General features: G+C 42.4%; 1 long non-coding RNA gene across 1 annotated transcript; it reads left to right on the top strand.

The window, feature by feature from the left end:
* On the top strand, positions 101 to 7,741 carry LOC106506907. Its single transcript, XR_001302560.2, has 3 exons — positions 101 to 801; positions 3,442 to 3,593; positions 6,858 to 7,741. It is a non-coding gene; the product is annotated as an uncharacterized LOC106506907 (long non-coding RNA).

Here is a 16,799-nt window from a genome sequence, read left to right as displayed (position 1 = left end):
TCAAATCGGAGCCATAGCCACCGGCGTACGCCAGAGCCACAGCAACGTGGGATCTGAGCGCGTCTGTGACCTACACCACAGCTCCCGGCAACGCCAGATCCTTAACCCACTGAGCGAGGCCAGGGATTGAACCTGCAACCTCATGGTTTCCAGTCGGATTCGCTAACCACTGCACCACGACGGGAACTCCACAAACTTGTGTTTTTAACTCAGGTTGATGTTTTATGTTTCATAAGGTCTGTAAAATTGATAAATTGATTCCCATCTTTTCTTCCTCCTACCTATGCTTTATAGCCTTTGCTTGGCTACCTTGATGACAGACAAGGAAAAGCATGAGGGGGGTGTGTTTGAAAACCGATGTTACTCACCAGAAACTCTAGCCAAAGGTAATAGAAAGTGACCTCCTGAAACAAAGGAAGGTCTGGTTGGAACTGGCAAGATGGCTGGTCTACCTAGAAGAATGGATTGGTCACTTGGCAGTGATTTCTCCATTAAGAATATCTGTAATATCTGGGTGTCTGCATGGGGCCCAGAGCAGGGTTAGACTTAAGGGAGCCCTTGACATGCATCATTCATGTCATGGTAGTGATCACAAAGCCAGAGGAGCTCAGGCTTCCTGCTGTCATCAAGGACTCAGTGGATCCTTCCTTTTCTGAGGTCATCCCTAGGAGGCCTGGCTTGGTGGACACTGTTTCCAGTTTAACCCTGGACTGGGGGGATTCAAGAGAGTAGAAGGCGTTTGCCGCTGCACAAAGTCCAGAGCCAATCCCATCACCATCACATTCTCCTGCCCTGTATCAGGTGAGCATGAAAGGAATAATAGTTTCTTCCTTCAGTTTGTGGTGTTCACCGGGACTAAATTATGGTACATGTTGATGGGAAGTTATTATGGGTTGAACTGTGCCCCCAAAAGCTATGTTTAAGTCCTAACTCCTTAGTACCTTAGAATGTGGCCTTATTTGGAAATAGCGTCATTAGAGTTAGAAGTGGGTAGGTAGAGATGAGGTTATACTGGAATAGGGTGGACCCTTCATCCAATATGGCTGGTGTCCTTATTAGAAGAGAAGAAACAAAAACAAAAACACAGAGAGAACCCCATGAGACAAGAGGCAAACACCGGAGTCATGATGGGTCTATATGCCAAGGAATGTGGAGGACTGCTGGCAACCACCAGATGCTAGAAGAGGCAAGGAAGGATTCTTTCCTAGGGCCCTCAGAAGGAGCATGACCCTGCTGCCATCTTGATTTTGGAATTCTAGACTGCAGAGCTACAAGAGAATAAATGCCTATTGTTTTAAGCTACCCAGCTTGCAGTACTTTGTTATGGCAGCCCTAGGAAAATAATAAAAATGAAAACGAAGAGTCCATTTAGTTCAACTCACTATGCTGAGGAGAGCCCCCATAACATGTGAGTAAACTGATTACTCCAGAAATACTGGGGAATTAGATGGTCTAGTTAGCTGAATTTTCTAGTGGGGGCATTAACTAGCTTATTCTGTATTTAATTTTCACCAGCTGTAGTACATGTTTAAACATCTGGATTGTCAGTTGTAATTACAATGAAACTAAAAAAGCCACATGGCCCACCAAATTCCCTGTGGTTCCTCTAATATTACCATATTCTAATAAAGAAATTAAAGGACTGGGGCAAACCTGCAGATGAAGGAGTTAAATTTAACTGAACCAAATTCCAAGATTAAGAAGATAATATGATATAATGAAAACTAAAGCTGTATTGCCCTTAACTGACTTCTTTGATAATTCATACAGCACTTTTGGATAATGCAAATAGATGCTCATTATCAAACAAGTTACAGTGGTTCCTCCAGTATTAGCAAATAATTCCGTTTATTTTCATTTCTGCCTCCCACTTCCCTCCAGCACCCTCACCACTCACCCCCTTGACCCTCCTCACCCTCACCCCTTCCACCATCCTCAAAACCATCACCACCAGCCCTTCATGCTTGGGGCAGGCATTGTGTTACTGGGCTGACTGAGAGTTGTTATCAAACATCTGAGAACAAGACTCAAGGAAAACAAAGACAAATGTCTCAAGAGTTTATGAATGTGGTTAGGTAGAGGGCATAAAAATTATACGGATATCCTTAACATAAGGCAAAACATGAAAAAGGAGATTCGAAAGGCAAAGATGAAGTGTTACATGTTCTTAGTCCACGTCCAAATGACGGCTTTTAGCCATGCATGTCTTCAGCAGTGATGGTAATGTATTTGGGATAGATCTTCTTTTATTAGGTAAATCACTAATTCGTTACTTCATTAAAAAATACTCGTCAATCATTTTGAGTGATTTCTGTTGATCAGATTTTAGAAATTTTACATGAAGAGATGGTGTCTTATTCCTCTGTTTTTCCCATACTGTGTACTTATTCAGTAAGTACTTAATTTTTAAGAATTTTTTAGGGCTGTATCCATGGCCTATGTAAGTTCCTAGGCCAGGGACTGAATCTGGCTCAGGCCACAGCTGCAGCAATGGCAGATCCTTAACCCACTGCACTGGGCCAGGGAGTGAACCCATGCCTCCGTGCTGACCCAAGCTGCTGCAGTTGGATTTGTAACCCACTGTGCCCCAGTGGGAACTCCAGTACTTGATGACTTAATTTCTGTTGTGATTCTGACATTAGAAGCTACAAATATGTTGATTTTGAAAGCATGTGTATTTCTTGGTGACTTTTTTTTGAAAAGATAATACAAATTTGGTTTTATCTACTAAACTTACACAATGTATTTTTATTGAGTATCATTGATGTACAATATTAAGTTGCAAATGTATAATGCAGTGATTCATAATTTTTAATAATTTTTATTTTTTCCATTTTAAGCTGGTTTACAGTGTTCTGTCAATTTTCTACTGTACAGCAAGGTGACCCAGTCACACATACATACATTCTTTTTTTCACATTATCCTCCATCACAAGTGATTAGATAGAGTTCCCAGTGCTATACAGCAGGCTCTCATTGCTTATCCACTCCAAAGGCAATAGTTTGCATCCATTAACCCCAAGCTCGCAGTCCATCCCACTCCCTCCCCCTCTCCCTTGGCAACCACAAGTGTGTTCTCCAAGTCCATGACTTTCTTTTCTGTGGAAAGGTCCATTTGTGCCGTATATTAAATTCCAGATATGAGTGATATCATATGGTATTTGTCTTTCTCTTTCTGACTGACTTCACTCAGGATGAAAGTCTCTAGGTCCATCCATGTTGTTGCAAATGGCATTATTTTGTTCTTTGTTGTAGCTGGGAGTAGTCACAATTGGATTCACAATTTTTAAAGGTTATACTCCATTTATGGTTGTTATAAAACATTGGCTATAGTCTCTCTGTAGTATACATCGTCGTAGCTTATTTTATACATAATAGTTGGTACCAGATGTATTTATTCTTTGCCCCAGTACTTCCACCTCTTGACATTGCTTCCTTTAGATACCTGTGTGCATGAAAGAGAGGCCATGTGTAGAAGGTGACTTACTGCAGCATCGCTCCCAACCTGGTATCCAGCACCAGGGGCATCAGAACGCAGCCAGGCCCAGTCATGTACACATTGTCGAAGGCTGCCATTGTGCTACAGGGAGGAGGTGAGTGGTTGTGACAGCGACTGTGTGGCCTGCAAAACCTAAAATACCATCTGGTCCTTAACCAAAAAAAAAAAAAAGCTAACCAACCCCAGCTCTAAGTGATTCAATGTAACAAAATCTTACATATACTGGTAGATGTACATGCAAAGACACAACAATTGGAAAGCAAAATCCAACCACGAGCTTCACGCTTGCGAATGTGCAGCAGGGATGGTGATCTTTTTGTGTTTGACACTTCTTCCCCTCAGGAGAAAAAAGGGAAACCAGAAGGTAAGATTGCTTCATTTTTAATTTATCCGACAAGGCTTCGTTGGGTGTATACTCTGGGGAAGGTAGTCCAGGGACTGCCGGATGCAGAGCTGAAGAAGGCATGATCCTTCTTCGGGGGGCTCACAGTCTAGCTCAGGAGTCAGACATGTTCAATAATCATGAGACAAAAGGATGAGGGCTGTAAGAACGAAGGAAAAAGTGCCGTGGGAGCAACAGCAGCAGCAGCAGGAAATGTGTGCATCTGCCCAAGGCCTTAAAAAAAAGAATCATGTATTATAATTGAGAGAGGCAATTTCCAAAAGGGTGTCAAGTTGAAATAAAAACTGCCAATGAGACAGGTTTTACTCTTTCTGAGAAAACGAAGATACTGCAAGAATGTTTGTCTAATGCAAAATCTAAACAAGATGCTTAGGCCCGAGATTATTGCTCCGTCGCCTCTCTCTCTTTTTTCAGGGCTCTACCTTGATGCAGCTAGATTTGTTTTCTGAATTCTGACTTTCAGCTTTACAGTGCCTCATTTGATGCTTCATGAAAATAAAATCTGCCTCTTATTGTCCTAGGCATTTTTCACAGAAGACAAATTTATTTTCCTCTTGGGGTTTACCACAGGTTTAGCACCTAATAGAAGCGTATCAGCCTGTCAGTGTGTTGGAAAAAGAAGAGAGTTTGTTTGTTTTGTCTTTTCGGGCCGCCCCTGCAGCATATGGAGGTTCCCACGCCAGGGACTGAATCGGAGCTACAGCTGCCGGCCTACCCCACAGCCACAGCCATTCAAGATCCGAGCCACATCTGCAGCCTACACCACAGTTCACGGCAACGCCAGATCCTTAACCCACGGAGCGAGGCCAAAGATCGAACCCGCAGTCTCATGGTTCCTAGTTGGATTCGTTTCTGCTGCACCATGATGGGAACTCCAAAAAGAGAATATTCATTCATGCAAATGGAAGGAGACGAGAAAACACGGGCTTCACATCCTGTGTGCTGAGTTTGTATTTTCACTTCAGATGGGTTCACACTGCTTGTTCTGGCCAGTGTTCTACCCGAGGTTTGCTTAGTATTGCTCAGATGCGGAACAGAAGGTGAGGACGTGTGACAGAAGTTGATCCATCAAGGCAGGAAAGCTCAGGTTCTCGTTGTTTCCTTTTGTTTCCGAAGATCAACTCTCCACCCTTTCTTTCCACGCTCCATTCTGGACTGAAAGGCCCACCTGCCTGGATTCCAGGAATGTGCTTGCTGCCCTCTAGCTTCCGGTTGGGTTCAGCCAAAAGGAAGTCCTGGCCAATCACAGGAAGGGAAGAGAGTGAAGGTCCAGGCATTTCTTTCCCCGCTTCATCCTGCAGGATCATCATAAGCTACATCCCTCTGCTGAAGGACGAACTGGGGCCAATTTCAGTACAGGTTCCGGTCGGTGCCTTCTCATTGGCTCTTCACTGCCCTGTTACTGGTCTTGGGGTACTTCATTCTTCCTGGTGATTTCCGTATCGCCTTCCCCTTGTTTCTCAATAGATTATAAAAATTCTCCTCTCATAAGCCCAGCTGACTGTGCCAGGAATTTGAGGGATGTAGTAAATATTCCTGTAAGGTTGTTTGCAAATCAGAACTCGTACTCAGTTCCATGGCAGTGATTTCCACCACTCACTCTTCAGCTTACCGTTCTGTTCTTCCACCTCATGTATTCTGCTGTTCATTCATCCTAGTGGGTTTTTCCTTTTAGTTATTATATTTGTCAGCTGTTTGGTGGCTCTTTATATTTTCTCTTTGTTAAAATTATTCTAACGTCTCCTTCTGTGCATCCATTATTCTGAACTCTTTCTTAGGTAGATTTCCTATCTCCACTTCACTTAGTTGTTCTTCTGGGGTTTTATCTTGTTCCTTTGCCTGGAACTTACTACGTTGTCATCTCATTTTGCTTAAATTTCCATTTGTGTTTTTATGTATGTAGGAGGTTAGTGACATTTCTTGACCTTGGAGAAGTGGCAGTGTCCTAGCAGTACCCTCCTTTCACACCACCCAAGGGCCAGGGACCAACTGGTTCCAGGGTAACTTCTGACCTGTGTTTGTGGACTCAGTTCCACAGGCTGTGGGATTGTAGTTTTCTTGCTTCTGGTGTCTAGCCCTTGGTGGGAGAGGATGGTCTAGAGTGTTGTGGAGGCTTCCTTGCAAGAGGGGCTGGTGCCTGCCCACTGGTGGGCATGGCCAAGTCAAGGAGTGTGTCTAGACGTGGTCATGGGCTCATTCTTTGTGGGGGGAGGGGGAGTTGCTTGGCCTGAGGCATCCCAGCACGGGAGCCTCTTGAAATTGGATGATGCCATGTCTTGGTACTCATGACCCAGGCAAGATTTCTGCTTCCAGCACGAGTTCAGGTAGATAAATCTTTCTCTGTCCCCAGCATGCACGTCTTCAGGGTAAGTCACAGCTGCCCCCTATCCCTGGGAAACCCTCCAAGCCAAGGAGGTAGGGCTGGCCCAGGCTTCTATGAAGTGACTACTTTTGCCCTGGGTCCAGGGGCAAGTGCGACCTTGGGTGTGCCTTCCAAGAATGGAGACTCTGTTTCCTCTAGGCCTGTGGACCTCCTGTAATCAAGCCCCACTGGCTCTTCTTTCTGATCCCAGACCCCAGCGTGTGAACTATCCTGAAGAATGTTCTATGTACACTTGAAAAAAATGTGGATTCTGCTGCTTTCAGATGGAATGCTCTATAAATACCAAGTCCATCTGGTCTAATGTGTCATTTAAGGGCTGTGTTTCCTTGTTTTCTGTCTCATCTGTCCATTGATACAATAGGAGTGAGGGACTTGAACATTTGTGTTACTGTCATTTTTTCCTTTTATGTCTGTTCACATCTGCCTTATATATTAAAGTGCTCCCATGTTGGGTGCATATATATTTACAATTGTTTTATCTTGTTAGATTGATACCAAGATGTTATGCCAGCAGTCTCTTACACGGTCCTCATTTCTTTTCATTCTTTTTTCTTTATTCTGTTCTTCGGCAGTGATTTCTACCATGTTGCCTTCCCCATTTGAGTTTCTAGAAGACTGCAGCCTCAGCAGACAACTTCCTCTGCAGCCTCGTGACAGAACCTGAATCAAAGGCATTCAGCTAAGCCATAGTTTGATTTCTGACTCACAGAAACTGAACTGGATTGGAGACAAGATGGCAGAGTAGAAGGACCTTGAACTCACCTTCTTTCATAAGCACAGCACAATCACAACTAACTGTTGAACAACTATCAATATAAGGCTGAACCTAACAAAAAAGATATTCTGTCTAAAGCAATAAGGAAACCAGAGTGATATGGCGGGAGGGGAAACCCACAAACTGGAAAGCAATTATATTGCAGAAGTTCTCCTACAGGAATGAGAGTTCTGAGCCCAAAGTCAGGCTCCCCAGCCTGGGGGTCTGGCATCAGAAAGAACCAGATGGTTTCTCAAGTGAATTCTACCATTTAGAGAAGAGCGAATTCCTATCCTTTTGAAACTGTTCCAAAGAATTGCAGAGGAACGAATACTCTCATACTCATTCTGAGGCTGCCATCACCCTGATACCTAAACTGGATAAAGATACGACAAAAAAAGAAAATCATGGGCCAATATCACTGATGAACATAGATCCAAAAATCCTCAACAACATACTAGCAAACTGTCCAATAATACGTTAAAGGGTCACACATCATGATCAAGTGGGATTTATTCTGGGAGGGTGAGGATTTTTCAATATCTGCAAATCAATCAGTGTGATAAACCATATTAACAAGTTGAATAAAAACTATGATATATCCCAATAAATGCAGAAAAAGCTTTTTTGATAAAATTCAAAACCCATTTATGATAAAAACTCTCCAGAAAGTGGGCATAGAGAGAACCTACCTCAACATAATAAAGGCCATATATGACAAACCCAAAGCTCACAGCATTTCCTCTAAGATCAGGAACAAGACAAGGATGCTCACTCTCAAACTTTTATTCAACATAGTTTTGGAAGTGCTGGAGAATGCAACCAGAGAAGAAAAAGAAAAACCCAAACTGGAGAAGAAGTAAAAACTGTCACTGTTTTCAGATGACATGGTATTATATATAGAAAATCCTAAAGTCACTACCAGAAGACTACTAGACTTCATCAACAAACTTAGTAAAGTTGCAGGATACAAAGTTAATCAGACATTTTTTGCATTTCTGTACACCAGCAATGAAAGATCAGAAAGAGAAATGAAGGAAAATCTCATTTACCACTGCATCAAAAAGAATAAAATACATAGGTGTAAACCCTACCTATGGAGGCAAAAGACCTGTACTCTGAAAACTATTAATACACTAATGAAAGAAATCAAAGATGACACAAACAGATGGAAAGATATACTGTGTTCTTAGACTGGAAGAATAAATATTATTAAAATGACTATACTACCCAAGGCAATCTACAGATTCAATGAAATGCCTATCAAATTACCAATGCCATTTTTCACAAAGCTACAACAAAAATGGTTTAAATTTGTATGTAAACACCAAAGACCCCAGAATAGCCAAAGCCATCCTGAAAAAGAAAAATGGAGCTGGAAGAATCAGGCTCCCTGACTCCAGACTCTACTACACAACTACAGTCATCAAAACAGTATGGTATTGGCACAAAAACAGACATATAGTTCAATAGAACAGAATAGAAAGCCCAGAAAATAGTCCCACACACCTATGGTCAACTCATCTATGACAAAGGAGGCAAGAACATACAAGGGAGAAAAAGACAGTCTCTTCAACAAGTAGTGTTGGGAAAGCGGGACAGCTACATGTACAAGAATGAAATGAGAACATTCTCTAACACCATACACAAAAATCAGCTCCAAATGGATTAAAGACCTGGACCTAAACATAAGACCAGATACTATAAAACTCCTGGAGGAAAGTATAGGCAGAACACTCTTTGACATCAATCATAGCACTGTCTTTCTGGATCCATCTGCAAGAGTATTGGAAATAAAAACAATAAATATGGGACCTAATTCAACTTTAAAGCTTTTTGCACAGCTAAGAAAACCATAAAACAAAATGACAACATACAGAATGGGAGAAAATATTTACAAATGATGGGGCCAATAAGGGATTCATTTCCAAAATATACAAACAGCTCATACAGCTAAAAACACCCCCAAAACCTCCAGTATAGACAAACACCTTATACAACTCAACAACAAAAAAACAACCCAATTGAAAAATGGGCAGAAGACCTAAAATAGACATTTCTCCAAAGAAGACATATGGTTGGCCAGTAGGCACATGAAAAAATGTTCAACATCACTGAGAGATGCAATTCAAAATTATGATGAGGTACCACCTCACACCAGTCAGAGTGGCCATCATTAATAAGTCTACAAATAAATGCTGGAGTGGATGTGGAGAAAAGGGAACCCTCCTGCACTGTTGGTGGGAATGGAAATTAGTACAGCCAGTATGGAGGATCCTCAGAAAACTAAATACAGAATTGCCATACGATCCAGCAGTTCCACTGCTGGGCATATATATCCAGATAAAGTTGTCATTCAAAAAGACACATGCACTCCGACACCCACAATATTCACAACACTATTCACAAAAGCCAAGACATGGATCCTTAATGTCCACTGACGAATGCATTAAGAAGCTGTGGTGTGTATATACAATGGAATACCAATCGATGAAAAAGGACACAATAATGCCATTTGCAGCAACATGGATGCAAGTAGAGATTCTAATACTGAGTGAAGTCAGAGAAAGACAAATAACCATATGATATCACTTATATCTGGAATCTAAAACATGATCCTATGTACAAAACAGAAACAGATCACAGAATGGGAGAACAGACCTGTGGTTGCCAGGAGGGAAAGGGGGAGGAAGCAGGAGGGACAGGGAGTTTGGGGTTGGTAGATGCAAACTATTAGTACATTTGGAATGGAGAAACAATGGGGTCCTCCTGTACAGCACAGGGAACTATGTACAGTCTCCTGGGATAGACCATGATGGAAGAGAGTATGTGAAAAAAGAAATATACATATATACACGTGTGCGTGTGTGTATGTCTGGGTCACTGTGCTGTACAGAAGAAACTGGAATATATAAAATTGAAAAGCAATAAAAAATGGACAGATGATCTAAATAGACTTTTTTTGGCCTTTTTACGGCTGCACTCGAGACACATGGAGGTTCCCAGGCTAGGCGTTCAATTGGAGCTACAGCTGCCAGCCTACACCACAGCCACAGCAACACAGGATCCAAGCCTCATGGTTCCTAGTCAGATTCGTTAACCACTGAGCCACGACAGGAATTCATGCTACTGTACAGCACAGGGAACTATATTCGACATTTTGTAATAACCTCTAAGAGAAAAGAATCTGAAAGAGAATAGATATATGCACATTAACTGAATCACTGTGCTGTACATCTGAAACCCCGTTTTTTGTTTGTTTTTTTAGGGCCACATCCTCTGCACGTGGAGGTTCCCAGGCTAGGGGTCTAATAGGAGACACCAGATCTGAGATGCGTCTGTGACCTACACCACAGGTCACAGTAATACCAGATTCTTAAACCACTGAGCGAGGCCAGGGATCAAACCTGTGTCCTCATGGATGCCAGTCAGATTCATTTCTGTTGAGCCAAGATGGGAACTCCAATATTTTTTTTTTTTTTTTTTTTGTCTTTTTGCCATTTCTTGGGCCACTCCTGTAGCATATGGAGGCTCCCAGGCTAGAGGTCTAATCGGAGCTGTAGCCGCCGGCCTACACCAGAGCCACAGCAACTCGGGATCCAAGCCGCGTCTGCAACCTACACCACAGCTCATGGCAACGCCAGATCCGTAACCCACTGAGCAAGGCCAGGGATAGAACCTGCAACCTCATGGTTCCTAGTCGGATTCGTTAACCACTGAGCCACAATGGGAACTCCAACTCCAAAATATTTTAAATCAACCATACTTCAAAAAAAAATTATTAAATGCATTAAAAGAATACTGATGTGCATCTTTTCTGTAGAGACAAGAATTCTGTAAATCTAAATGGGCATTCCTTAAATTTTTTGAAAAATCCAAATGTTTATATACGTCAGTTTTATATAGAGTGATGCTTTTTTGTTTTTTGGTTTTTTTTCATGCAATTTCCACTTCTGGATTTTCAGATCCCATTCAGAATACATCTCATTCCTCTGCCTCATGACAATCCCCAATAATTGAGGATATCTAATATTTTGTCCCTCTGAGGTTCCTCTTCAGTGGAGGTGGGCCACTCCCTTCCTCCTCAAGTCCAGCAAGTCCATCGAGAACAGAATTTAAAATGCGCTCATTCTAATTTATCTCCTCTGAATACACTTTGTTGGAGGCATCTAGGTTACCTGACTCCGATGCAGTCTAATGGAAAATTATAGGCAAAAATAAGAATTTCAACCACAGTCACTACCAGCCCTGGAACACTCGGGTAAAATCACATTTCCATAAGGTCCTAGCGGAGCTGTGTTGAAGAAGCATGAGTCTGCCCTGTGAACTGAGGTCTGCCAAGCTGTGGTCTGACCATCACTGCCCTCGTTCTGCATGGCATCATTGTAGCACCGCAGTCTTTTCCCTCCCCACAGTTACAGCACGCTATTGCATTATATTCATCTTCCCAGCAACCCAAAACCTAAAAGTCTTTTCCAAACATGGGACTGTTAAGCTGAGTTTCCCCTAGTCTGTATGTGGGCATCCCCTAGGTTTTTATTTTGAAAAAAGGTCACTCTGACCTTTACCCCTGCTTCCGTGCTTATAGACTATGCAGTCTCACCTTAAGCCTTGTGACAACTAAGAAACCATAACAAACAGATCATATAACAGCTGTGATGTGAGCAACCCAGGTCATCAGAAGAGCTTTGCCCCATATGGTCATCCAGAGAACCCTCTCCATCTTGTAGCTTGGCTGGTGTCCCATGGGCATCCTGCATGCTGGGCCACTGTCAAGCCTAGTCCAGTTCCAGCCCATGGGAAAAGGGAGGAGAATATAGAAGAGGTACCTCAGCACCTTAAGAGAAACCTGGAAATAGCACTCATCATGTGTGCCAAGATTCAATGAGTGAAGACTTAGTCACATGACCACATCTTACTGCAAGGGAAGCTGGGAAATAGAGCCTAGTTGAACAATCACGTACCCAGCCACAACTCCCTTTCTATCTTTGACAGGGAGGACACATCTTGGTGGCCAACTAGCAGTTTCCACTACTAACCTCATCTCCTTAGATGCCATCATTTGTTCATTCCTTCATTCATTTGCTCATTCATAAATCTTCCATTGAGAACTTTGTGCCAGGTACTAAGATGCATGTGGAGGAATTCCAAAATCAACAAGACAGGTACAGTACAAACAACTAAAAATCTAATCTGTTGAACTGTCTTTGGATCTGCATTATGCCACCAAACGTAGTAATAAATATCCAACTTCCTGTCATTCGCAAGAATACCGCAATTTTCTGTTTCACATATGTGATCAATACATTAACTGGTCAGAGGTGTAAAGAGAGCCTTTTAGCAGCCACTGCGAACTTTCCCCTAGGTTCACCTGACCCAGCACTGAAGTGCTATGAGATAAGGATATTCAAACATTCAAAGTCCACCCAACTCTCATTCAGCCCTTCCCCAAGGATATCTTGACATACTTTGTCAATAGCCTTGCTAGTCTTCATATTGTCTCTGACCACCTCGTTTTCTGGTTTACAATTCGAATGTCCTTATTAAAAATGAGATTCAAATGACCATATGGCGTAAGAGAATCTTCCCCCACCTCATGTGTACCATGCCCACCTTTCCGTTTCCATCAATAGTTCTTTTCAATAGGAAGCTTTAAAATCTTGTGCTCCAAATTGCCCATTAGCCTATAGATAAAAATAAAAACGGCAAAGAATTCTCTATTTTTTTTCTCTTTTTAGGACCACACTCATGGCATATAGAGGTTCCCAGGCTAGGGGTTATATCGGAGCTGCAGCTGCCAGCCCACACCACAGCCACAGCAATGTGGCATCTGAGCTGTGTCTTCAACCTACACCACAGCTCCCGGCTATGCCACATCCTTAACCCACTGAACGAGGCCAGGGATCAAACATGTGTCCTCATTGTTACTAGTCAGGTTCATTAACCACTGAGCCACGACAGGAACTCCAGTTCTTTGCCCTTTTTAAAAATTATATGTGGAACCTTAAGGATACAAAATGAACTGATTTGCAGAACAGCAACAGACTCACAGACTTTGAAAACACACTTGTGGTTACCAAAGGGCAAAGGGTGGAGGGAGGGATGGATTGGGGCTCTGGGATTGGCATATGCACACTGAGGTATATGGAATGGCTGCCCAATGGGGACCTGCTGAATAGCACAGGGAACTCTACCCAATATTCTGTGATAGTCTATTGGGAAAAGACTGAAAAAGAATTGATATATGTATAACTGAATCACTCTGCTATACAGCAGAAATTATCACAGCATTGTAAATCAACTATACTTCAATAAAAAATAAATAGGAGTTCTTGCTGAGGCACAACAGGATTGGCAGCATCTTGGGAACACTGGGACATAGGTTTGATCCCGTGTCTGGCACAGTGGGTTAAGGATCCTGTGTTGTCGCAGATGCAGCGTAGGTCACAACTGCGGCTCGAATCTGATCCCTGGTGTGGAAACTCCATATGCTGAGGGGTGGCCCAAAAAGAAAAAACGAAAAAACCCTTCATGACTACACATGAAATACTAAAATTGAAAAATAAAAAATAAAAATTGACTACTTGATCTGCTCATATTTTACTCTCTCTCACATAACTCACCATTCTTCAAAATTATTAGTCTCACATCCAAGTTTCTCCAGAATCCTGGGATATAACTGGTTCAAGCCAAAGCCCTTAAAAAAGAAAGACTTATTACCCTCTTAAAAGTCTTCTCACCCATCTTTGTCTCCACTTTACTCGTAACACTGTTTGATTTATATTATCCAGTCCAAAGATTGTTCTTCTTAATAGGGAAGAATAAGAAAATGGCTTTGGGTTGAGTAGGGTTGCTCTCTATCATCTATTAACATTACATTATCTGCCCCGAGTAACATCTTTTTTCCTTCTTAATTTGTCTTTTTTCTCCTAGACATTTAAAAAACGAGAGCTCCTGTCTCCTCTGTCTTGCCTTAGCTAAGCTCACTCCATTTGACGCTGCCTCCCTTAAAACTTTGGGAGCTGCTGCTCCTCTGCAGCTTAGCTCCACTCCCAAATCCAAGATACTTGATCAGCCTCTCATCCTTTTTCCCTCAATCATTTATCCTTTTTCACTCCCCTCTTGGAGTGGTCCAGTCTTCTGGGTTTGCGTTTTTGCCAGGGTCCACTGGCTCCTTGCCCTCTCCCCTGCAGATTTCTGAGAATTAGGGCTCAACTATTCATGGTGTGAGTGTGTGATGAACCTCTTGCTCTTACTTGTTATTTTCCACTTGACACTGAAATATCCCTAAAGGCAAGATGCTGTCTTGCTCACCACTGTGTCCCTGGCATCTAGCACTGTGCTTGATGTTAACATGCTCCATACAAGGTTCCTGAATAAATAACCTCTTCCTCATGAGCCTCGTGAGTGGCATTTCTTTTATGCCAGCTCTCAGATGACTCCTGGTCAAAGTAAGTAACAAATAAGGAACATGTTTCCATGACTTACTAAACACTAGTGTCTACAGAAGACAGACTTTCTCTCCAGCAGGAGAGACACATACGAAGTAAGTCAGAAAGACAAATATCATGACATCACTTGAATGTGGAATCTAATCAAAATGATAGACATGGATTTATTTGTAAAACAGAAACAAACTCACAGATTTAAAAAATCAAACGTATGGTTACCAAAGGGGAAAGGTGGGAAAGAGCGATGAATTAGCAGGTCGCGATTGACACATACACACCACTGTATATAAAATAGATGACAAGCACCCACTGTAGAGCACAGGGAACTATACTCAAAATTCTGTAATAACCTACATGGGAAAAAAGAATGGATATATGTATAACTGATTCATTTTGTGGTACACCTGAAACTAATACAACACTGTAAGTCAACTACAGTCCAATAACATTTTTGAAGTTGAAATTAAAAGAGACAAAATAGTCGACAAAAAAAGGAAGGGCAGGTATGTTGGTCTTTAACACCCCCCCCCAGCCTTTCATGTCTTTTTCAGCCCATAGCTTCCCTTCACACCTAGTGATGTCATGGATTTTTCCTTCTCTTAACCAAACAGACACTATGGTAAAATATGTATCCAGTGTTTGATGCGTGTTAGTCCCCAAGCTACGACTCTCAGTTGCATCTCTTCATGGGTCCCTGACAACGTTTTCATGAAATAGGTATGGTTATTCCCATTTTCCAGAGGAGAAAGTAAGGCACAAGAGGGTATTGGTGTCACTGTCAGCTTCTGGTTCATAGTTAAGTGCTCAGTAAGTAGTAGCTGCTATTATTGTTGGTACTGCATTTGAACTGTGGAAGTGTCTTGTAGGAGATTTGGAGAAATGCTTTCGTAGTTAGCAGACTATGGTGAACTGCCATGGGCAGTCGCTGTGCTAGAAGTTAGGGAGGGGGGTCTGAAAAAATAAGCAAGACATCTTCATTCTCAGAGAATTAATGGGAGTGTGTGTGTCTGAGAGGAAGGTAAAATGTCCTAAAACGGTCAGAAGGGCACAGAGGAAGATGACCAGCACCGCCGTGGAGGAGGTAGCATTTGAAGTAAACTCACAAGGAGAGTTAGGGTTTCCTGTGCCACCAGAGGCAGTAAAGTGGAGGAGAACCGGGCACAGCGGGGGAACGATGGACTGTGCTTTCCTGTTCCTTCCATCCTCGGATCCTAGTTTTAAGCTCTGGTCCCTCCCAGCTTTGGGTCTGTGACGGTCAATCCCCCTTCCTCCCACACACTCTCCCAAAGCATACCATCAAGGGCCTCCTCCACTTATTCTCAAACTGCTCTCATTTTGACCCATTTGCCCTAATCCAAACTCTGAGTTCTGAAAACTTGTTTTGTGGAACAAATCCTGCCTGTGGTCTTGTGTACTTTCTGTTTGTTCTAGGAATTCCAACAACATGGTGGCAGCTGTTTCCCCGAATCTTGGCTCATCCCTTTCTTTGGTTCATCACCAAGTCCTGCTTTGAGTCTCCAGGACCTGCTAATTCTAGTTCTTATTTACCTACTCCCTTCTCTCCTCTCTTGGCCCACTTCTCATGCCCTCCTCCCCACACACTGTCTAGTTTGATGGACACAAGGGAGCAAAAGAGAACAGAGCAATTCTCCCTCTCTTTTCAATTTTGAAATGATTTGAACACATTTCTCCCACTCCCCTTATTTTCTGAGCCAAAGATCTTCAGTCATCAGTTTCCCCTGACATTATCAGCAGCATCATTGGTTTCTGGATGACACTGGTTTCTCTCCACCGTCCCCGCTGCAAACTTGAAGCTTCCAATTGAGATTTTTAAATCCTCATGTATGAGTCACTTAAGTCATTACCAAAAACACACAAATAAAAATCAAACTAAAAATTAACGGTGTTTTGAGAAGGCCAAAACCCAGTATTTCCAATAGGGCAGAGAATGTATCCTAACCATCCTCATCTTTGAGTGCTCATTTCTTGGCATGGTGACTTGAAGTTTTGAGAATCCCATTAAAGCAGCTGTATTTCTTAGTTAGGAAACCCTTGAGTCATTACCAGGGGATTATGGAGGTACCATGAATATTTCATGAGCTTAATGGAAATCTTTGGTTACTTCACTTGGCTTTCAGATTCTCTCTCCCCCCACCCCCTTCTGTCCTGCTTTAGTCCCTGCACCTTACTTTCTGCAGGAACTAAGTTCTCGATCTCAGTAGCGTATCAAAAAAGTATGGGATTTTTGTTGGCTTGCACTTTCCATCATTTTTCCTTAGGAGGAAATGTTGTTGCTGCTCCTTCCATAT

The sequence above is a fragment of the Sus scrofa genome, chromosome X (genome assembly GCF_000003025.6).
Source record: "Sus scrofa isolate TJ Tabasco breed Duroc chromosome X, Sscrofa11.1, whole genome shotgun sequence".
Classification (NCBI taxonomy): Eukaryota; Metazoa; Chordata; class Mammalia; order Artiodactyla; family Suidae; genus Sus; species Sus scrofa.
The sequence above is the reverse complement of the archived record's forward strand: the minus strand, read 5'-3'. Positions and strand labels throughout refer to the sequence as shown.